Genomic DNA, 24,933 nt, shown 5'->3' with positions numbered 1-24,933 from the left:
ATTTTGAAATATCCGGAATTTTGAATCTCTTTGGAATCATCTCCAGAGCCACCCTGGGTTTTAAACGGCAATTGTATTATGTATATACTTTTTCGAATCCTAGCCCTTTTGGATCAGAGGTGCTCCCGGGATTCGATTTATTCGAGAGAAATTCTTTAGCATTTTGATCCATTCGAGCATTTATTTCCCTCGTAAACCTCATGAGTTCGGCTTTGAAAGAATCGTTTACATTATTTTTATTTTCAAATCCACTACCGACACCACCTGCTTGATTGCTGTTTCTTCCAAACTTTCCCCCGGTAATAGTGTCACCGGTTCTTTGTGTTGTTTGATTTATAGGGACGTCGGGAGGGACTCGAACTCTACTATTTGAATTATTTGAAGTCCCCAATATTTTTTGTTGAAGCTCTATCATTATCCGGTCTTGTCTTGAGAGATGGTCCATAATTTTTCGCTGTTGTGCTCCCAACATTTTAGCGGTAACAGCCACCGACTCACCATCCATATCATCAGGGGTAGGACTCCTCTCATATCAAATTTTTCTTTCTACCCAGTTAGGAGTTGACTCATTCCCAACGAGACGGGTTTCGCTAGTTGAACCATCTTGTTAATTTTTATTATGGAGATTTTCCACAGGCTCATCGTTGTAGTTTGTTCCAACATTGAATGAGTTGTTGATATCATTGTATGCCATAACTGTAGTATGCTTAAAATAGAAACCCCTTTAAAGCACGTTAGTATAAGATGTACAAATCAAAATAACACCACAATTATCTATGCCCCACGGTAGCGCCAAACTGTTTATTGGAAAAATGGTATAATTATATTTTATCATAATTTATAGACACGTGAATTAAATTGATCCGATAAAATAAAGTTATGAAGAGCAAATCAAGTAAAAAGTGTATTAAAAGTGAGTAGTATTTTAAGTAATTTGAGGTGTATAGTTACAAATAATGCCCCTTTAATTACCACAAATAATGTTATAATAAAAGGTAATTAAAGGTAATAAAGCTTAATAAAAGCTAATAGAGGTCGGTGGAATCTTGGGGTCTTCTGTAACATTTCTATAACAGTCATATCTTGAATTGCTTCTTATCTGGCCACAAGTTTGCATTTGGTTTCACCATGGTTGACTGATCATTATTGACATGTGTCGCTTCCTCATTTACCTAATTTTACCGTATATAGATAGTCCCCTGACAAATGGCCAAAAGTGTATGATTTTGAGTGTATTTTCATCTCATTTCTCATGTGAGTTGTGGGAGATTACATTATATTTGAAGTGAATTATACTCATTACGTATTTCTTATTTGTAGGAGTGATCTTGAATGATAATGGAGCAAAAGATATCAAATTATTGCAAAAAGGAGAAAAATGGAAGGATTGGGAGCTCGTCTATTCTCGTGCATGGCACGAAAACGCACGCAAAAAAGGTGAAAAGTGAAGGCACAAAACAGTGAAGCGAAGAAAAGGCACGGATCACTTCGCGAAATGGAAGAATTTCAAAAGCTGAATCCGCATAAATGGGAGCGCGACGCGCGAAGGCAGACGCGAATTCCAACTTTTCCCATCCGAAGTGGAATTGAAAAGTTCCGCCCCTTAGCAACCCTAAGTGATATAAATACATCAAAGAACGACTTTTTAAGGGTTACACAATATCTTTGAAGGCAAGAACAAGCAAGGAGCAAGACAGAAGATTCAAAAATGAGTTTTTATCTTCCTTCTTCCCTTTTCTATTATTGGTGATGAATTCTTATATTGTAATTATGAAAACATTTATGTATAGCTAAACTCTTTATTCTAGGGTTTGATGGAACCTCTTGGAGGATGAATTTTTGTGGCGTTTAATATAAGTTTGCCATTGGATTTTCTCTACTTGTTTCTACGTGATTATTGTGGTTGATTGAAGGGCCCTCAATTGACTATGCCTATTTAGTGTGTATTATTTGGAAAAGGGTACATATTTAGGTAGTTGTTGAACAACATCACTCATAACGTATATTAGGGATAAATACTGAGGGTTTAAAGGTAGGATTAGGAATAACAAAACCTTGGTGCGACCTTAGTGAGTGGTAAACTAGTGTCAGCAACACCCATGTTTTCGTACGTGAAAGTACGCCATAAGTAAATTGAGATAAGCTCATAAATGAAATGTTATATCCCGCATTTTCGTATGTTAAAGTTTCATCGTAAGTTAATCGACGTAAGTTCGGAAATGAGATTTATTTTGAGATTATAAGCATTAGGCTATTTCAAACAAGTTATAAGTAAATTCGTGAAGGTGAGAGGGTAAGAAAATCGAAGAAAATAAATTTCGTTGAAGTTTGACATTTTGAGATAAAATACAGTCCAAACTACAATACCCCATATTTATGAACTAGTGACATACAAGATATCACATGACCATGATAGTAAGGTGTATAAAGTGTGTTAAAAATGAGTAGTATTTTAAGTAATATGAGATTATTGGTTAATTATTAATTTAAGTGGATAAGTGTAAGAAGTGTCTTATCCACGTGGGACCATGACAACTAAAGTGATGTATGACTAATATGTATGCTAAGTTGGTATCACACTTTGGGATAAGAAAGCTTGCTAAGCATTAAAGTTATAAGTGGGGCCTACCAACCAACACTTTTAAAGAATTCATTTGAAACTCTAAGTCTTTGAATAAAGTTTAAGGAACTTTAACGTGGCAACAATATATGTTCTATTTGATGACTCTTAAGTCACTTTGAAAGGTGTCACATTTATATATATTAAGTGACAAAAGTCTTGAAAGGTGGGGCCTACACCACCAAGACATTAAAATCTATTCTCTAATTCACTTAAAGAGACGTGGATATCTCTTTAACCTCTCTAATTCACTTCAGCAAATTCAAAACAAGAATTTGCATATTAGCATCCTCAGTAACGTGACATTTAGCTTAAGCAAGAATTCAAGAATTCAAGCCAAATAAGGATACGGCTATATTCATTTTCCATTCTTGTAGAGAACATCATCCCATTCTTTATTAGTAACATTGTTCATAAATTTTAAAGAGGGATGCCAAGATTTGCAAAGTGACGATGGAGCTTAATAAATTCACTTAAAACTTCGAAACGTGAGATTTGCGATTCTAAGGGAGTACAGTGCAATCTTTCTCAAAGAATATCATACGAATTTTTCCTTACTTCGATCCGCCGTTACTGTTGTCGCAATTGACGTGTGTTAGAGGAATTGTCAAGAGAATCGGCTCAGGTATGTTAACGATATCCCTTATTTCTTTTGGCATGGTCCAAATGATACAAACGAAACAAGCAAAATACGCAACTTTCATAAATGACTCTATTCATAGAAATACTAGGGGTGTCTATATTCTTGATTCCCCATGTGAATTATTATTATATCCTATGTTTATGGGTCTCAGAAAAATACGTATTTGATAAAGTTTATCCGAAAGACATATTGATTTTATGATATTTTGAGAAATCTTATTAATGTATTTCTTATGCATTTCATGCATTTATACATGTATATTAACCCATGACCAGATGGCATTATATACGCGTATATTATATGTATATGGGATATGGGAAAAGGTTATGGCGTTATATACCCACCACCACCTGATCAGCTGGTATACGTTGATGATATGCCCACAGTGGCTGAGATGATATGATGGGATGCCCTCAGAGGCTTGATGATATTATGAATGCATATACCTAAACATGGTATGATATTTATACACATATGCATGACATTATAAATATTAATGATTCATAAAGTTATTCAGACATACATATCAAGTCTTTTACTCCATATTTTTCTCATGTCTACAGTTTACTGATTTTCATTCCTTACATACTCGGTACATTATTTGTACTGACATCTCTTTTGCCTGGGGACGCTGCGTTTCATGCCCGCAGGTCCCGATAGACAGGTCGAGAGTCCTCCAAGTAGGCTATCAGCTTAGCGAAAGGTGTTGGTGCTTTCCATTTGCTCCGGAGTTGCTTGTTTGGTCAGTATGATTTAGGCATGTATTGTTTGGTATGGCAGGGCCTTGTCTCGACCTTTATGACAATTATATATTCTAAGAGGCTTGTAGATAGACGTCATGTACGTAAAATATTGTATGGCATTGTCGGCCTATGTTTAGTGTATGAGTGGTTATTTTGTTCTTATAAGCCGTATGTCTTATGTATAAGTTGGTATTTCATGTTGTATTCTACTTATCTCACGTCTGCCTCTTCGGCTTAGTTATCTATGAAAGTATGATACGAAAAGATACGTTATGTTGGTACTCGATTGAGTAAGGTACCGGGTGCCCGTCGTGGCCCATCGGTTTGGGTCGTGACAAAAGTGGTATCAGAGCAGTTCTGTCCTAGGGAGTCTATAAGTCGTGTCTAGTAGAGTTTTGTTTATGTGTATATTGTGCACCACACTTATAAGCAGAAGGCTACAGGGTATTTAGGACTGTCACTCTTTCTTCTGTCTCTAGATCGTGTAGTAGAACTCAGCTGTAAGAACTTAATTTCCTAAACTCTATCTTATTTATAATATGACGATGCCTACATCCACGAAGACGGTTGGTAAGAGATAGTTGTGGAAGAGTTGAGTCAGAGGAACTCAATTTTTGCATCATGCTTATGGTGGATAAATATGAGGTATTCAACAGATCATGTGTTTACTAAGACGTGTAAGCTTCTTGATAAGGATCCCTAAGGCAAGAATGTCTATCCACTCTTATGGTAAAAAGGAATAAGAGAATCGGAAGGTAGACGCAAGTTTTAGCAAGTAAAAGAAGCAAGGTGAAGAAGGGTATGAGGTACCCAGTTAATGAAAATTAACAGTAATTACAATTCAAGAAGAGAAATATAAGCATTTTTGAGTTACCTTCAATTGTAACCGAGGTATATATAATAGGCCACACCCATCTCAGTTATACCCTATGGAAACTAACAGATATCAGGATCCGGCTGGGGTTAGAGTAACCCAAAAGGATGGATGGATTGTTTGCGTCAGTTGACATTTCAGAAGAATATTGCAAATGTGCTAATAGATCTCCTTGTGAGACACCCAAATGGTGCACTCTAAAATAGTACAGCTAGATATAAGTAGTACAAAGATAGACACTGGAATTCTGGAAGGGATAAATATTACATTAGTATGGTCCCGTCCCTAGTAAAGCGAGGATGTTAGGCAACCCGAAGAGCTAGGGGATGGATAAAGGAGAGCTAAAAGCAAAATAATGTCTTGTTGAAGTTTCAGAATAAAGTGATAAACAGAAATGTTACCAGGAAAATAAGAAGAGAATTAATGAAGCATTATGAGTAAGATGTGATACACGGATGACAATGGTAGATTAAAAAGATGACAGTATTACATAGTCTATAGTCAAGTGAAGGAAAATACGAGAGGTGACAGGCCTGGAGACAACAAAAGAGTATAGGCCATAAAGTCATATCCTTATTTCGAGAAATAACTTTGTGACTCCAACGTGACTACCAGAAGGAAAAGTTAGACCCCGGAGTAATATGAATAAGTATGGGTTGGTGAACAAGATAAACTAAACATGAATTAGGGACTGAGTGATTTGATAATAGTAGGCATCATGAGAATTTCAAAGATTGTGTTCCGGAGATAATAGAATGGACAATAGAAGAAGATTCATGAGAAATTCAGAGAATGGTCATTCAGGAAGACGCTTCCCTAAAGCAAGCAATGTGAGCAAAGTTCATCTTAAGGGACTGTATGTACCAGTTATACTAAGTGTCACCCTCGCGAGTAAGGAAATTTATTATCCTTGGTACCGAAGGATTACCGCGAGGCGAGTAAGGGTCATCGATGATGTGAAAAGACGCCAAAGATGAAAAGGTAAAACATCTATATGTAGATCATCGTAGCACTAAATCTTAGTACTCCCCTAAAGGGGGGAGTATGAAGTGATATGGAGTTAAGTCAGAATTAAGTGGTTTTAGTAACTACGGAATGGTAAAGGGAGAATGCGATAAAAATGAGAAAGGGATGAGATTGCACTCATTCAAATCCTACAGACATGCAACGATTCCAGGACATTATGCAAACACGACGTCAAGGAGAGGAAGTAAGGGTTTCTACCCGAGATGTTATTAATAGATAAGGAGTCAGTGCGATACGTAAGTTAAGACAAAAGAAATAACCCAAGAAAGATTACGTGAAATATTGATATGAGAATGGGCTAACGAATAGTTAGCAGTTGATTCAGGAAGAGCCTAGTTATGGCTAGACAAGAGGATATAGACAAATCAATAGATCGTGCAAAATAAATATAGTGAACCCCAACATGGGGAATTCAATCTCGCAGGTATGATATTGTGATCCTTGAGAAATATTTAGATAGGAGTTGGGATAGTAAAGGTACCGTATGAGTGTTACGAAAATAAAAGAGAGTGCCACTGGGAAGACATACAAAATATTAGTTCAGAAGCAACCCTACAAGTATAAGGGCTTGAAGGTAAGTAACTACGGATAATTATAGCCAAGAAAGGACATCACAAAAAAAAAAAAAAATCGTCGAGTATACTATGTAATAAGCTCGCAGCTTTACAAGAGTCAGAGGGTCCTCCCTAAGTACTACAATGAAAGACTAGCTGAGAAAATAAGGAAGAAGGCTTCAACCTAAGCACAGTGACCTAAAGAGAAAATGGTCATGTAAAAAAACATGTCTCACTACAACATTATATGAACTCTATGAGGAAGTGACACCTACCGTGGCTAAGGAACGGGAAGAAAAATTAAAAGTAATATTCGAGACCATATGAGTTGTACAAACATTTCGGCATGCGTGGGAACTAAGATAAGCTAAGTATGTATGCAACAAGTGGAAAAAACAACCAGGAAAAGTAATTGCTTACATTTAAAAAAAGTTGAGAAGGAATGAAAGGAATTATTTGATTAGTGATCCATAGTGAGTTACGTTATGAATGCACTTTAGATTTTGGAGTATTATCCATCCAGCATATATGTTGACAATCATACAGCTGTAGAAGACTCTGGTATAAGTTAAAAGAAAGAATTAAGTCCAGGTCATAGACGAGGGATTGAATTGTTAGATGATGGTATCACGGATATTTCATAGCAGCTATGAAAGACTAAAGTAATAACTAATACCAGGAGCCACATATCGGAAGATAGCTTAAGCCTACAGAAAGGTTGATCAGAAGGAAGAGGAAACTAAAGAGTTACATCAACGAAGCAAATCAGGAGTCTGATTATTGGACCCAGAAAATTTTAGACATCATGATTGAGAATATTGCAGAATCACTCTTAATATCAGAGGTACAAGAGAGATAGTACAACAACCATATTCTATAACGACTCTACGACAAAGCCAGTTATAAGAGTATCAGCCTCATAAGAAGTCAGTATGAAGCTCTCACCAGATTGTATATGCACCAGAGGTGCAAGTATTATAATAGAGCTTCAAGCTGTAGATGTGAATTATACCTGTATGGAAGGGAGGTCATGAAAGAGATAGAAGATGTGATGCGATATTTTAAGGTAAGTAAGGTAAAGGTGAACAACATACGAGATACTCAAATGCAGAAGGTTGTGAATAGTCCATACTTCAGATAGAAGGCTAGAAACACTGAGACTTAGTATCCAGGAATGATAACGACATCGTCAGTCCCATATTTTCCGGCCTATGGTTTCTATGTATCAAGAGGTCTAGTTAAAAGAATAAAGAAGAGTTAGAAACGATGTGATGTCTCGCTTGATGTTCCAGAATGACATAAGGAAATCTATGATGCAAGCAAGTTGAAAGAAGGTTGGGAGTAGTATAAATAGATATGTGTAAGTCGCAAGCTAAAGTATGGTAAAGCGGCAAGGTTTTTGGAAGACATGAGTAAGGATAAGAAAGGGCGAGTGAGAAGGTGACGACAATGGATAAGTCCTCGGGGATTAAGCCCGTGAAAACAAGAGAGCTAATGATTTCTCTAAGTTATAAAAAACTCAGTATAGATAGAATGCTACCCTGGTAGTAGAATAAGGGTATAATTTTGATAGATAAAGGATGATGTTTGGGCCTTCGATTGAGTAATGATTTGAAAAAAAGGATTTCATGGATGACACGAGATTAGAGTACCCCCCATAAGATGAATAATGTTGGAATATTATTAAAACAATGGTTATTGAAGTATAGTATCGCCCCTAGGTGGAATAGGCAAGTTACTTCAGATATCCCTCGATGAGACGTAATCCCTAGTGGCAATGTATTACGTAAGAAGTTTCAAGTTATTAGTGGTAAATTGTAGATCAACATTGAGGCGAATCAACAATGGATCGATAAAAGTTACAAAATATGAAATGGAATTAGGTCATCATTCTTAAGATGAACAGTAATGAGAAAGCATTAAAGGACTTAGATTTATACATATAGGATAAGCAACGAGAGTAACCTGGAGTTTGGTAGCAAACCTCAGTAACGGTAAATCGAAGTAAGAGTTATGGTATAGTATGATCTACATAGATGTAGTAAAGCCATAGACACCCATAGGGACAGCTTGTCAAAATTCTATATATATTCACAAAGTGAGGCCTAGAGATTGGCTAAAAGCTGGAGGAAGAATCGAATAGGCGCACATACAAGGAAGAAGTCATACATGCTACATGACAAAAATTAGCAAGAGTTACGAGATTGGAAGAATACCGACCACAAGCCATGGTGTGAGAAAGAGGCCTAAAGGTGGGAATGCCCTGGACTTTAAATTTATTAACAGAACAGTTTCCTAAATGGCAAGGACAATATTAAAACTATTCGTATAAGCTATCCGGTTATGAGACCGATAAGTGCATTACTCAACATTCGAGGACGAATGTTCCAAAGGGAGAATGATATTACACCCCATATTTTCGTACGTGAAAGTACCCCATAAGTAAATTTAGATAAGCTCAAAAATGAGATGTTATATCCCGCATTTTCGTATGTTAAAGTTTCTTCGTAAGTTAATCGACGTAAGTTTGAAAATGAGATTTATTTTGAGATTATAAGCATTATGCTATTTCAAACAAGTGATAAGTAAATTCGTGAAAGTGAGAGGGTAAACAAATCGAAGAAAATGAATTTCGTCGGAGTTTGACATTTTGAGATAAAATACGGTCCAAGCTACAATATCCCATATTTATGGACTAGTGCCATACAAGATACCACTTGACCATGATAGTAGGGTGTATAAAGTATGTTAAAGTTGAGTAGTATTTTAAGTAATTTGAGATTATTGGTTAATTATTAATTTAAGTGGATAAGTATAAGAATTGTCTTATCCACGTGGGACCATGACAACTAAAGTGATGTATGACTAATATGTATGCTAAGTTGGTATCACACTTTGGGATAAGAAAGCTTGCTAAGCATTAAAGTGATAAGTGGGGCCTACCAACCAACACTTTTAAAGAATTCATTTGAAACTCTAAGTCTTTGAATAAAGTTTAAGGAACTTTAACGTGGCAACAATTATATTCATTTTCCATTCTTGTAGAGAACAACATCCCATTCTTTATTAGTAACATTGTTCATAAATTTTAAAGAGGGATGCCAAGATTTGCAAAGTGACGATGGAGCTTAATCAATTCACTTAAAACTTCGAAACGTGAGATTTACGATTCTAAGGGAGTACGTTGTAATCTTTCTCAAAGAATATCATACGGATTTTTCCCTACTTCGATCTGCCATTACTGTTGTTGCAATTGACGTCTGTTAGAGGAATTGTCAAGAGAATCAGCTCAGGTATATTAACGATATCCCTTATTTCTTTTGGCATGATACAAATGATACAAACGAAACGAGCAAAAAATGCAACTTTCATAAATTACTCTATTCATAGAAATACTAGGGGTGTCTATATTCTTGATTCCCATGTGAATTATTATTATATCCTATGTTTATGGGTCTCAGAAAAATACATATTTGATAAAGTTTATCCGAAAGACATATTGATTTTATGATATTCCGAGAAATCTTATTAATGTATTTCTTATGCATTTCATGCATTTATACATATATATTGACCCATGACCAGATGGCATTATATACGCGTATATTATATGTATATGGGATATGTAAAAAGGTTATGGCATTATATACGCACCACCACCTGATCAGCTGGTATACATTGATGATTTGCCCACAGTGGCCGAGATGATATAATGGGATGCCCTCAGAGATTTGATGATGTTATGAACACATATACCTAAACATGGTATGATATTTATACGCATATGCATGACATTGTAAATATTAATGATTCACATAGTTATTAAGACATACATGTCGAGTCTTTTACTCCATGTTTTTCTCATATCTATTGTTTACTGATTTCATTCCTTACATACTTGGTACGTTATTTGTACTGACGTCCCTTTTTCCTTGGATCGCTGCGTTTCATGCCCGCAGGTCCTGATAGATAGGTCGAGAGTCCTCCAAGTAGGCTATCAGCTTAGCGGAAGGTGTTGTGCGCTCCATTTGCTCCGTAGTTTCTTGTTTGGTCAGTATGATTTAGGCATGTATTGTTTGGTATGGTGGGGGCTCTGTCTGAACCTTTATGACAATTATGTATTCTTAGAGGCTTGTAGACAGACGTCATGTACGTAAAAGATTGTATGGCCTTGTCGGCCTATGTTCAGTGTACGAGTGGTTATTTTGGTCTTATATGTCGTATGTCTTATGTATAAGTTGGTATTTCATGTTGTATTCTACTTATCTCACATCTGCCTCTTCGGCTCAGTTATCTATGATAGTATGATACGAAAAGATACGTTATGTTGGTACTCGGTTAAGTAAGGTACCGGGTGCCCGTTGTGGCCCATCGATTTGGGTCGTGACATAGCTAGCGTAGTTCGGAAGAATACGACTAGTAAATTATTGTATTTGCTCGGAAGAGAATTACGACACCTAAAGTGCTCATGATCGGTAGAGTGTATCTAGGCGAATTTATAGGAGACGTAGCAGGGAGGATTCCGATAAGAGGGAAAAACGTAACCCTAGACCTTTCCAATCTTGTCTACAATATTTGCTTTGTTAATAATAAAATTACAGATTTTAATTACCTTGCTTTTAGTTAGTAAACACTCAACGCATTATTCAATATTTCTGAAAGTTAATTACTTGAATTCTTGCGAAACTGGCAGTTGTGATTAGTAGGTTAATTCCCTGTGGGATTCGATTTCGGACTTGTAAACCGGATTATATTTGCAATGACCACTTAGTCCTTTTTATAAGGCATAGTTGGGCGTGATCATCCCCCCCCCCACTTTCCGATACTCACTGTGATGTGACCGGAAAGTGGAAGATTTTCTCCTTTTTACCCTCGTCACTGCCTCTTTAAAAATCTTACAGGAAAAATCCAATCTGGACAAAAATCGGGGGTTAGGAAAAAGAGTGCATAACTTAGGGATTCAGATGACAACTCCACCACTTATTATTCTTTCTTCGATGACCGGTTGAAGCTGCAAAAGTATCGTTATCATAGACAACTTGATCTCAGGGTTTTTAGCGTCCACCCGCAACTTTTCTTTGAGTTTTAACTCTTCAATTTTTAGTTGTACCTCTTTGACTATTAACTCTCGGGTTTTTAGTTGTACCCGATAACTTTTCTTTGAGTTTTGACTCTTCGATTTTTAGTTGTAACCGAAAACTTTTATAATCTCACAACCTTCAAGACCGGGTATGTTAATGACCATGAATTTTATACTTAAGGTTTTGATAATGCCTAGGAATTTGATACATCTGGTTAACTTTACGATTGGGAAACAAGGCATCCGACCTTTAGCCACTTAATTCGATAGCTTTATAAGAGAGGGCCCTTATATTTATAGTGCTTATGAAGAGGACGTCCCATGTTCATCCGGGCGCAATTGTTCGGATTTGTAATCCTTTTTTGCTTCTAAGTATGAGTAAATATTAAGAATGATTATGTTCATTCAAACATATACAAGAATGTTTCTAGAAAGTGCAAGTTTTGCTTCATTCCATTCGTTGAACGTTCATATGTGTTCATAACTTTGCATATACGATAATTTACAGGAGATGAACAAAAATACCTTGCAAGAGAATTGCGACTGGGCTGGCAATTATTGAGTCTAGACAGTTCTTGATTCTGATTCCTTCTAATTTTTTTCCAGGTTGATCTAGTAGTCCCCAGTCCTTTTCTTTATTCCAGAGCCAGTTCGGGCTATCTCCGGCATCTTGTACAGATTGTTCCAGGGCCATCTTCAGATGCTTTCGGTACTTACTATTGCAGTTTCATCTGCTCCGATGCAACAGTCCCCGACATTCGTAGACATTATTGTATTTTGTCGAAGTTATTTTCTGGTGACTCGCTTCGGGTACGCCCCTGCCTCATATCAGTCCATAATCCTGATAGGTATGGTTTAAATCGGTGTCTGAAATGCCTCCGTTCAAAGTTCAATTAACTTTGATTCCGGGCTGTTGAATATGTCAATTTACTTATCTTATCATCTTCTACACGAATCTTTGACTCGTATATGTTATGAACATCTTCCCACGTTATTGCTTGAAATTCCAACACTCTCCTTCAACTTCCTTGAGGCATCAAAACTTGTGGGATTAAGACCCTTGGTAAATACTTCCAACACTCTCCTTCAACTCTCGTAGCAACTCAGAGTTTCCTTGAGTGATTCTGAATATATTGACTTTTCTAGCTAGCACTTTCCTTCCTCCGGCGTGAGCTTTGATGATAGAATCTTCAATTATTTCAAAAGAATCAATTGAGTGTTCAAGTAAAAGAGAATACCATGTTAAATCCCATTTTGTTAGAGTTTCGCCAAATTTCTTTAGTAAAACTGATTCGATCAGATGCGGAGCCAAATTATTTCCCTTGACAGTTGTGGTGTAGGTTGTGATGTGTTCATACGGATCCGATGCTCCATCATATTTTGAAATATCCTGCATTTTGATCTCTTTGGAATCAACTTCGGAGCCGCACTAGGTTTTAAACGGCAATGGTATATACTTTTTTGAATTCGGGCCCTCTAGAACTGGAGGTGCTCCAGGGATCTGATCTATTCGAGAATGAAATTCTTTAGCACTTTGATCTATTCGAGCATTTATTTCCCTCATAAACCTCATGAGTTCAGCTTTGAAAGAATCGTCTGCGTTATTTTCATTTTCGGATCCACTTCCGGCACCACCTGCTTGATTGTTGTTTCTTCTGAACCTTCCCCCGGTAATGATTCACCAGTTCTTGGTGCCGTTTGATTTATAGGGACGCCGGGAGGGGGTTCAAACACCAACTGTCACGACCCAATTTCCCCTCCGTCTGGGTATCGTGATGGTACCTAGTCTTAAGGACTAGGTAAGCCTAACAATAATTAAAATAACAACATTATTTAAATAGAATCTCTTATAGTTCCTAAAACCGGTAGTACAAGTCATAAGCTCTATAGAGTGTTTGCTAGAAAACTTCTAAATACAACTGTCCAGAAATAAGAATAAACAGTGCAAAACGAAAAGTTAAAGGTGACTCCGAAGCCTGCGAAAGCAGCGACAGGTTTACCTTGAGTCTCCGCAACAACAGTCCACACAGTAGATAACGAACAATTAGCTGGATCTGCACAAAATAATGTGCAGAAGAATAGCATGAGCACACCACAACGGTGCCCAGTAAGTATCAAGACTAACCTCGGTGAAGTAGTGACGAGGACTAGTCAAGACACCCACTGGTCTAATAAACTGAACAAGCATAAGTATAGGGATGACAGAACATGACATCTATCTAAGGACCCCGCGATATGGCTAACGACATAGCAACTTCAACAAGGAAGGAAAAACAGGAAGTAACAACGGAACACCAGAATAAGACGCAGAAGAATGAACGAAACACAACCCAAATCCAGAAATCACAATACAGTAAAGGCAAGTAGTAACTCAACAGCTGCAATAGTTTTCACATAAGGTCTCAGCCAACAACCCCAATAAATTAGTAAAATTCTTCAAGTGTAAACATTCACCCGTAAGTTTTTAAATTGAGGTCTTTAGAATATAATTCTTTCCAATAAGAAATTATTTTTGAAATATACTTCCTTCAAATAAATATCTTTCAAATATAGTTCTTTCAAGATAAAACCTTTCAAATAAAAACTTTTCAAATAATTAGCCTTCAAACATAGTTCTTTCAAGATAAATACTTTTCAAGTATAACCCTTTCAAATAAATATCTTCAAACATAGTTCCTTCGAGATAAATACTTTTCAAATATAAACTCTTCAAGTAATATCCTTTGAGTATAAGTCACCTTGTGACACCTAAGCATGGAATATTAGCAGCTCCGAATACAGATATAACCACAGGGAAAATCTACCGGGATACCGTCTCGTAGTCCCGAATTAATTATGCAGGACAGGGAGATCTCTCGGAATACGTCCGTAGTTTCAATTTAAATATGCAGTGCTGGGAGATCTCCCGAAATACGTCTGTAGTCCCAAAATAAATATGCAGTGCTGGGGGATGTCCCGAAATACGTCTGTAGTCCCAAAGTAAATATGCAAGACAGGGGGATCTCCCGGAATACATCCGTAGTCCCAATTTAAATATGCAGTGCTGGGGGATCTCTCGGAATACGTCCGTAGTCCCAATTTAAATATGCAGTGCTGACAACAGAGATAACAACTATAACACGACAGAAACCTCGTACATCACCACAACGAGTAAAAAAGCAACAATGACAGAAATGCAAGGTACGGCGAGCAAATCAACTCAAGAATTTAAATCACAAGAACGGTAGAACACATTCACAAAGAAGAACCACAGTAAAGAATGCTAGGCACAAGGAGAACAGTTAACAAGGGAAAACAAAACAAAAATGTAGCAACAATTCCACAATATTCAAGTCAACAATAAGAAGCTAACACGAGTCAAATAGTTCCAAATAATGGCAAGTCAACTAAGATATAGGTTATCTAAACTCCTTTTGAGGTTGAGCAATTACAAGGAAAATTCAACAATTCAAGTAAGGATAAGCAGCGGAAGATAATCATAACTCCAATTAAGACTAAACAATTATCGGATGAGAAAATAATGATTTCAATTAAAGATAAGCAGTTATGAAAAATATAGCACAACGATAGAAGAGGTAAAATCTTTGGTTAAGTCGAATAAGGGTCAAATAGACAGTAAGGGTGAATCCTAAAGCAATTATATCTTATCAAAGCATGTAGAAGTGAAACTAGCAAATAGAAATTCAAACGTATCAAAAACAACATCATACACAGTGAATATAAGGACATAAGAAACATAAAAGGCCAACTTTCCACAAATACGTCCGAGCACGCACTCGTCACCTCGCGTAACACAGACTACAATCAACATAGATGACTCAAATCCTAAGGGGTAGTTCTCCCACACAAGGTTAGGCAAGATACTTACCTCGAGTCAAGCTCAATCAATCTGTAAGAATGCCCTTTCCATGAATATCCGGCTCTAAATGGCAAAAAATCTAGCCAAAAGCAATTACATATCATATTTACAAACATAATAGACTCATCTAATTAAATAAATTAATGCTTTAACAAATATTCCAAAATTCACCCTTAAAAGTCGACACGGGTCCACGTCTCGGAATCAGGTAAAAGTCATAAAATACGAAAGCTCAATTCACTCACGAGTCTAACCATATCGAATTTACTAAAATCCGACACCAAAATCTCGATCAAAACCCCAAAATTCGGCCTAAGAACTTTTCTCAATTTTCACCCAAATCCGAATTTAAAAGATGAATTCTAGCATATATTAGTGGAATATAACCATAAGGGAGTTAAGAATCATTATCCAAAAGCTTCCTCCGAAAATCTCTCCAAATTTCGCCTTCTACCGAGCTCTCAATCAAATTTGTGAAGTGAACTTCAAACCCTCGAATCTGCCCCTTTTCTGCCCAGTTATTCCGCATCTGCAGACCTTGAGTCGCACCTGCGGGCTATTGTCCAATTCTGCGATCTCCTCCGCGCCTGCGTAACCCTAACGCATTTGCGGGCATTGCAGATGCGAAATTCACCTCGCACATGCGACCCCTAGCACTCTTCCATCTTTTCGCTTCTGCGCTTGCCTCCCCGCATGTGCGATCATGCACCTGCGGTCTCTCCACCGCAGGTGCGAAAATGACAGATGACTGAAGACTTCAGCAGCAACACAAATCCAACTTTTGATCCGTTAAGCACTCGAAACTCACCCGAGCCCCCTCAGGACATCAACCAAACATACCAACCAATCCTAAAGCACCATACGAACTTAGTCGAGCCCTCAAATCATATCAACTAATGCTAAAATCACGAATCACCTTCCAATTCAAACTTAAAGAACTTGAAACATTAAATTCCTACAACCGATGCTGAAACCTATCAAACCACGTCCGAATGACCTTAAATTTTGAACACATATCACAAATGACACTACGAACCCACAACCACTTTCGGAAATCCATTCCGAGTTCGTTATCAAAATTTCCACTATCGGCCGAAATCGTCGAAAATCTAACTTTCGCCAATTCAAGCCTAAATCTACTACAGACCTCCAAAACACATTCTGGACGCTCTCCTAAGCTCAAAATCACTCAACAGAGCTAACAGAGTCGACATAATTCCATTCCGGATCCGTCTTCTCACAGTTGTGACTACGGTCTAAATTCTAAGACTTATGCTCTCATTTAGGGACTAAGTATCCCAAATCACTTCGAATCACCCGATAATTGAATTCAACTACGCACACAAGTCAAGGCACATAATACAAAGCTGCTCAGGGCTTTATGCCGTCGGACGGGACTTAAATTCTTAGAACGATTGGCCGGGTCGTTACATCCTTCCCCTCTTAAACAAACGTTCGTCCTCGAACATGCTAAGAATTGCCTCGAAGTCTTCAATCACTGAAAGCACATATTCAACATACACCCGCGAGGGACCCCACGTCATCCCAATCCAAATAAGCCTAACGATACCATCCCAACTGTAATTTATCCTTTCTATCAACACCGATAAGCCTTAGAGTCAAAAATCTCACCTTCCATTTGTCTTCAAAAGACCCGATTCTAAATCCATAACCGATATCAGTCTCAACCAGCTGTAACAACTCATGCCTACACCCACAAGGTACGACCGCACAACAAGACACACCATACATAGGCCCATAATAACATTTATGATCACAATAGCTGCACGAAATCAAAACCATCACCGGAACTTAGACTCACATCCGTCAGAACCCTATTTCAACCTCCACAACACTGACAACGATGCATAAAACACGAAGACCTCTTAACTATACACCCGAATCAACAAGTCACAACTAACACCACCGGGCACACACCCCACAAGCTAAAACTCAAGAAACATATAACGAGAATGACTGAATACGTAAAGAGAAATATATAAGAGAAATATCAAACAAGACCGACAGGCACAACTCTCTAATAGTACCATACTTCGAATCAATTTTAAATAGGAAAAATCAAAGTATATGAACAAATCACAAGAATCTCATCCTGATGTAACTTCCACCGCGACACGCAGCCCGGCTCAAACATATCAAATCACCTGGAATTGCGAGGGTCTCACCCTCAACTCTGAATCACAAGTCGAATACACATTATACTAATGGAAATATTTCACTAATTCAATTCTTCCAATAAAATCACAACACTTACTAAACCCTCACCCCGGCAGAGTATCAAATTATAAATCGTAACCAATTTACTGAGGAATCACATCAAACCTACCATAATGGACAACATGAATTCACTTCTAGTCTCGAAACTTTCGATAATGAATAGAAACAAACGATAGACACGGGCTACCACTCATAGAGTCTCCCAACAGGGGTAAACACCTAAACATAATACTAAGTCATGAACTCACCCATAGGTGGAACAACAAATAGGGGAACTCGCCCCGATAAGCAGAACCGAATCAAAATACGAATGGTGCCCCTCTGTAACAAATCAAAAGCATACTTGTACAACATCATCTGGCACAGTGTCCTCAAGACTATTATATGAAACACATCAATGGGCCGGGCCTTCCCCTCTTGGGCGCACTCTACTCGCCTGAATACTCCGCTATAACACACCTGTCCGGAGTCTAGGACAATCTCTCACCCTATGGCTGGTATCTCTACACTCGAAGTAACTTTATGCTGATGTGGCTATGGGAACTGTGCGGTACGGGTACTCTGAGACCCATGAGCACCCGACACACTGTGCAAAGCCTGAAGTGCAAACCAAACTGGCTGACCTATAAAACCTCTACCATGTTGTACCCTGCCTCCAAAATAAGGACCTGTAGATCTCTCTGGTCTACGAGGCCTCCTCACCTACCTGTCCTCTCTCTCCTGATCTCGCTTGTACTCTCTCTCATAGCCCCGCATGTCCTCTATATGGCGAGTGATCCCTACCACCTGCTGAAACGAAACATCTTACTCTAACTCTCGAGCCATACTGAACCGAATATCATGCTTGAGTTCCTCAATGAATCTAAGGACACACTCTCTAACTGTGGTGACCAAAACAGGTGCATGCTTGGCCAAATCACTGATTCTCACAGCATACGCTGACACTGACATAGTGCCCTAGCGCAGCTGCTCAAACTCCGTATGCCATGCATCTCGACGGGACTGAGGTACAAACTCTCTCAGGTTCATCTATGAAAACTGAACCCATGTAAGTGAAGCTAACTCGGCTGGGCTACCCATCTCATATGCCTGCCACCACTGATAAGTCGCTCCCCTAAGCTAGAACGTAGTAAAAGCAACCCCCACTCGTCTCAACAATATCAATAGTGCGGAGGATGTTGTGGCACTCCTCCAGAAAACCATGTGCACTCTTTGAAGACAAACGGCCGAATGTAGGAGGGTTATACCTCTTGAACCTTGCAAATCTAAGCTTCCCTTCCTCGGATGATGCTGCTCTGACCATAAGCTAAACTGGAACCACGGCCTGTGTTACCATGACACCTGAAACCTGACCAACGTGAACTCGCTGCTCTGGAGTATGGGCGGCAGGAGTCTAGGCTCCTCCCCCAGTCTGTGAAGTAACTTGTGCAACTGAAATATCCCCGCCTGAGCCAATATACCAAACATGCTCAGGAACTGTGCTAAAGCCTCCTGAAGTCCGGGGGATATAGCAGGCACCTCCGGTTCTTGCCCCCAACTGGAACTACTGGCGGCTCCCCAACTGCTTCTCTGGTAGGTGCCCTAGCTGCGGCATGTGCTCCTCGGCGGCCTCCGCCTCTGACCATAGTGGCATCTACTCCGGGGGTAACATTATCAAGAACCGCAGCTCGTGTCCTCACCATTTGTGAGAGAATGGAATGGTAAATTTCAAACTTCAAGATCAATGAACTCGCACGATAGGAATGAAGGAAGTGAAATTGTCCTAATAGTTGTAGCCTCTCGAATATAAGTACAGACGTCTCCATACTGATCCGCAAGACTCTACTAAACTCGCTTATGACTCGTGGCACCTATGAACCTAGGGCTCTGATACCAACTTGTCACGACCCAATTTCCCCTCCGTTTGGGTATCGTGATGACACCTAGTCTTAAAGACTAAGTAAGCCTAACAATAATTAAAACAACAACATTATTTAAATAGAATCTCTTATAGTTCCCAAAACCAGTAGTACAAGTCATAATCTCTATAGAGTGTTTGCTAGAAAACTTCTAAATACAACTGTCCAAAAATAAGAATAAACAGTGCAAAATGAAAAGTTGAAGGTGACTCTGAAGCCTGCGAATGAAGCAACAGGTTTACCTTGAGTCTTCGCAACAACAGTCCATACAGCTAGCTAACAAATAATTTCCTGGATCTGCACAAAACAATGTGTAGAAGAGCAGCATGAGCACACCACAGCGGTGCCTAGTAAGTATCAAGACTAACCTCGGTGAAGTAGTGACGAGAACTAGTCAAGACACCCATTGGTCTAATAAACTGAACAAGCATAAGTATAGGGATGACAGAACATGACATCTATCTAAGGACCCCGCGATATGGCTAACGATGTAGCAACTGCAATAAGGAAGGAAAAACAAGAAGTAACAGCGGAACACCATAATAAGACACAGAAGAATGAACGAAAACACAACCCAAATCCAGAAATCACAATACAGTAAAGGCAAGTAGTAACTCAGCAGCTGCAATAGTTTTCACATCAGGTCTTAGCCAACAACCCCAATAAATTAGTCAAATCCTTCAAGTGTAAACTTTCACCCGTAAGTTTTTAAATTGAGGTCTTTAGAATATAATCCTTTCCAATAAGAAATTATTTTTGAAATATACTTCCTTCAAATAAATATCTTTCAAACATAGTTCTTTCAAGATAAAACCTTTCAAATATAAACTTTTCAAATAATTAGCCTTCAAACATAGTTCTTTCAAGATAAATACTTTTCAAGTATAACCCTTTCAAATAAATATCTTTAAACATAGTTCCTTCAAGATAAATACTTTTCAAATATAAACTCTTCAAGTAATATCCTTTGAGTATAAGTCACCCTGTCACACCTAAGCATGAAAGATTAGCAGCTCTGAATACAGTTATAACCACAGGGGAAATCTACCGGGATACCGTCTCGAATTATTTATGCAAGACAGGAGAATCTTCTGAAATACGTCTGTAGTCCCAATTTAAATATGCAGCGTTGGGGGATCTCCCGGAATACGTCTGTGGTCCCAATTTAAATATGCAGAGCTGGGGGATCTCCCGAAAAACGTCTGTAGTCCCAAAATTAATATGCAGTGCTGGGGGATCTCCCGAAATACGTCTGTAGTCCCAAAGTAAATATGCAAGACAGAGGGATCTCCCGGAATATATCCGTAGTCCCAATTTAAATATACAGTGCTGGGGGATCTCCCGGAATACGCCCGTAGTCCCAATTTAAATATGCAGTGCTGACAACAGAGATAACAACTATAACACGACAGAAACCTCGTACATCACCACAACGAGTACAAAAGCAACAATGACAGAAATGCAAGGTACGACGAGCAAATCAACTCAAGAATTTAAATCACAAGAACAGTAGAACTCATTCACAAGAAATAACCACAGTAAAGAATGCTAGGCACAAGGAGAACAACTTAACAAGGGAAAACAAAATAAAAATATAGCAACAATTCCACAATATTCAAGTCAACAATAAGAAGCTAACACAAGTCAAATAGTTCCAAATAATGGCAAGTCAACTAAGATATAGGTTATCTAAACTCCTTTTGAGGTTGAGCAATTACGAGAAAAATTCAACAATTCAAGTAAGGAAAAGCAACGGAAGATAATCATAACTCCAATAAAGACTAAACAATTATAGGGTGAGAAAATAATGATTTCAATTAAAGACAAGCAGTTATGAAAAATATAGCATGACGATAGAAGAGGTAAAATCTTTGGTTAAGTTAAATAAGGGTCAAATAGACAGTAAGAGTGAATCCTAAAGCAATTATCTCTAATCAAAGCATGTAGAGGTACAACTAGTAAATAGGAATTCAAACGTATCAAAAATAACATCATATACAGTGAATATAAGGACATAAGAACCCTAAGAGGCCAACTTTCCACAAATACGTCCGAGCACGCACTCGTCACCTCGCGTACACAGACTACAATCAACATAGATGACTCAAATTCTAAGGGGTAGTTCCCCCACACAAGGTTAGGCAAAATACTTACCTCGAGTCAAGCTCAATCAATCCGTAAGAATGCCCTTTCCATGAATATCCGACTCTGAATAGCTCAAATCTAGCCAAAAGCAATTACATATCATATTTACAATCATAATAGACTCATCTAATTAATTAAATCAATACTTTAACAAATATTCCGAAATTCTCCCTAAAAAGGTGACACGAGCCCACTTCTCAGAATCGGGTAAAAGTCATAAAATACGAAAGCTCAATTCACTCACGAGTCTAACCATATCGAATTTACTAAAATCCGACACCAAAATCTCGATCAAAACCACAAATTTTGGCCTAAGAACTTTTCTCAATTTTTCACCCCAAATCCGAATTTAAACGATCAATTCTAGCATAGATTAGTGGAATATAACCATAAGGGAGTTAAGAATCATTACCCAAAAACTTCCTCCGAAAATCTCTCCAAATTACGCCTTCTACCGAGCTCTCAATCAAATTTGTGAAGTGAACTTCAAACCCTCGAATCTGCCCCTTTTCTGCCCAGTTATTCCGCATCTGCGGACCTTGGGTAGCACCTGCGAGTGCGCGCCTACGGACTATTGTCCACTTCTGCGATCTTCTCCGCACCTACGTAACCATAATGCATTTGCGAGCATCGCATATGCGGAATTCACTTCGCACATGCGACCCCTAGCACTCTTCCATTTTTCCGCTTCTGCGCTTGCATCCCCGCATGTGCGATCACGCACCTGCAGTCTCTCCACCGCAGGTGCGAAAATGACAGATGCCTGAAGACTTCAACAGCAACACAAATCCAACTTTTGATCCGTTAAGCACTCAAAACTCACCCGAGCCCACTCGGGACCTCAACCAAACATACCAACTAATCCTAAAATACCATACGAACTTAGTCGAGCTTTCAAATCACATCAACTAATGCTAAAATCACGAATCACCTTCCAATTCAAACTTAAAGAACTTGAAACTTTAAATTCCTACAACCGATGCCAAAACCTATCAAATCACGTCCGAATGACCTCAAGTTTTTCACACAGGTCACAAATGACACTATGAACCCACAGCCACTTTCAGAATCCATTCGGAGCTCGATATCAAAATTTCCACTATCGGCCAAAATCGCCGAAAATCAAACTTTCGCCAATTTAAGCCTAAATCTACTACAGACCTCCAAAACACATTCCGAACGTGCTCCTAAGCTCAAAATCACTCAACGGAGCTAACAGAGTCGATGTAATTCCATTCCGGATCCGTCTTTACATAGTTGCAACTACGATCCAAATTCCAAGACTTAAGCTCTCATTTAGGGACCAAGTGTCCCAAATCACTTCGAATCATCCGATAATTGAATTCAACCACGCACGCAAGTCAAGGCACATAATACGAAGCTGCTTAGGGCCTTATGCCGCCAGACAGGACTTAAATTCTCAAAACAACCGGCCGGGTCGTTACACCAACATTTGAATTATTTGAAGTCTCAGGTATTGCTTGTTAAAGCTTAGTCATTATCTGGTTCTATCTTGAGAGATGGTCCATAATTTTTCGTTGTTGAGCTCTCCACATTTTCATGGTAACAGCCACCGGCTCACCATCCATATCATTAGGGGTAGGACTCCTCTCGTGTCGAATTTTTCTTTCTACCCTATTAGGAGTTGTCTCATTCCCATCGAGACAGGTTTCACTAGTTGAACCATCGTGTTTATTTTCATTATGGAGATTGTTCACAGGCTCATCGTTGTAGTTTGTTGCAACATTGAGCGAGTTGTTGATATCATTGTGTGCCATAACTGTAGTATGCTTAAAACAGAAAAAAAATTTAAAGCACGTTAGTATAAGATGTACATATCAAAATAACACCATAATTTTCTATGCCCCACGGTGGGCGCCAAACTGTTTACCGAAAAATAGTACAATTGAATTTGTATCGTGATTTGTAGATACGTGAATTAAATTAATCGGATAAAATAAAGTAATGAAGAGCAAAGCAAGTAAAATAAAAATAATAGAAGAAAAGACAAGCCTGTACTTCAGAATGTTCACACCAGAATTAAGAACAGTTAGAAAATATCGATAACACTTGTATAAAGCTTGAGAAAAAAGAATGTTAGTCTTTTGCTGTAAGTATTTCTTGATGTCTCATAAATAGAATGAAAGCCTTTATTTATACTAGAGCTATGGGGTGTATGGTTACAATTCATGCCCTCTTAATTATCACAATTAATGCTATAATAAAAGGTAATTAAATAAAGCATATAAAAGCCGTCTGTAATTTTTTATAACGGTTACAATTCATACGCTCTTAATTATCACAATTAAAGCATACATATATCGCTTCCTCATTCACCCAACTCTTAATACTGATTTTTTCGTATACATTTGTCAAGCGAGGAATTCACATAATTACATGAGAAGATGAATGAATTTAAATAAAGTACCAGATGTGACTATTGCGTATTAGCTATAGGAGAAGATGTAATGTAAATCCATTATATTTTAAAGATGGCGAGGCATCTAGGCTTTGCCAAAGAGAAAATTGAAAAACTAAACAACCAAACAACAAATAACAACAACAACAACAACAACAACACCCAATAAAATCCCACTAATGGGGTCTGGGGAGGGTAGTGTGTACGCAGACCTTACCCCTACCCTGAAGGAGTAGAGAGGCTATTTTCGAAAGACCCTCGGCTCAAAAAAAAGACAAAATGACAAAAATGAGACAATATTACTATCACAACAACAATCATAGGATAAATAGGAACACCATAAAATCCAGAAGAAAGATGTAAAGCAAAGGGAGACAATATTAGTAAATATTAGTATTATCACAACAATCATAAGAAAAATAGGAACATCATGAAATCTAGAAGAAAGATGCAAAGCAAAAGCGATAGCTAGTAAATAGGACATGCACTGAAAAGCGAAATAGTAAGCCACAACATTGCCACTAGCTATCTTAGACAAAAACCCTACATGGCTAGTCCCACAATGGTATGAAGTAAGGCACGACTCAACTACCTCCTAACCTACAACTCTAATACTCGACCTCCATATCTTCCTATCAAGTGTCATGTCCTCGGAAATCTGGAGCCTCGCCATATCCTGTCTGATCACCTCTCCCCAATACTTCTTAGGCCGCCCTCTACCTCTTCTCGTGCCATCCACAACCAGCTGCTCACACCTCCGTACCGAAGTATCTGGGCTTCTCCTCTGAACATGTCCGAACCATCTAAGCCTCGCTTCCCGCATCTTGTCATTAA

This window comes from Nicotiana tomentosiformis, chromosome 7 (assembly GCF_000390325.3).
Source record: "Nicotiana tomentosiformis chromosome 7, ASM39032v3, whole genome shotgun sequence".
In the NCBI taxonomy this organism is placed as follows: Eukaryota; Viridiplantae; Streptophyta; class Magnoliopsida; order Solanales; family Solanaceae; genus Nicotiana; species Nicotiana tomentosiformis.
The sequence above is the reverse complement of the archived record's forward strand: the minus strand, read 5'-3'. Positions refer to the sequence as shown.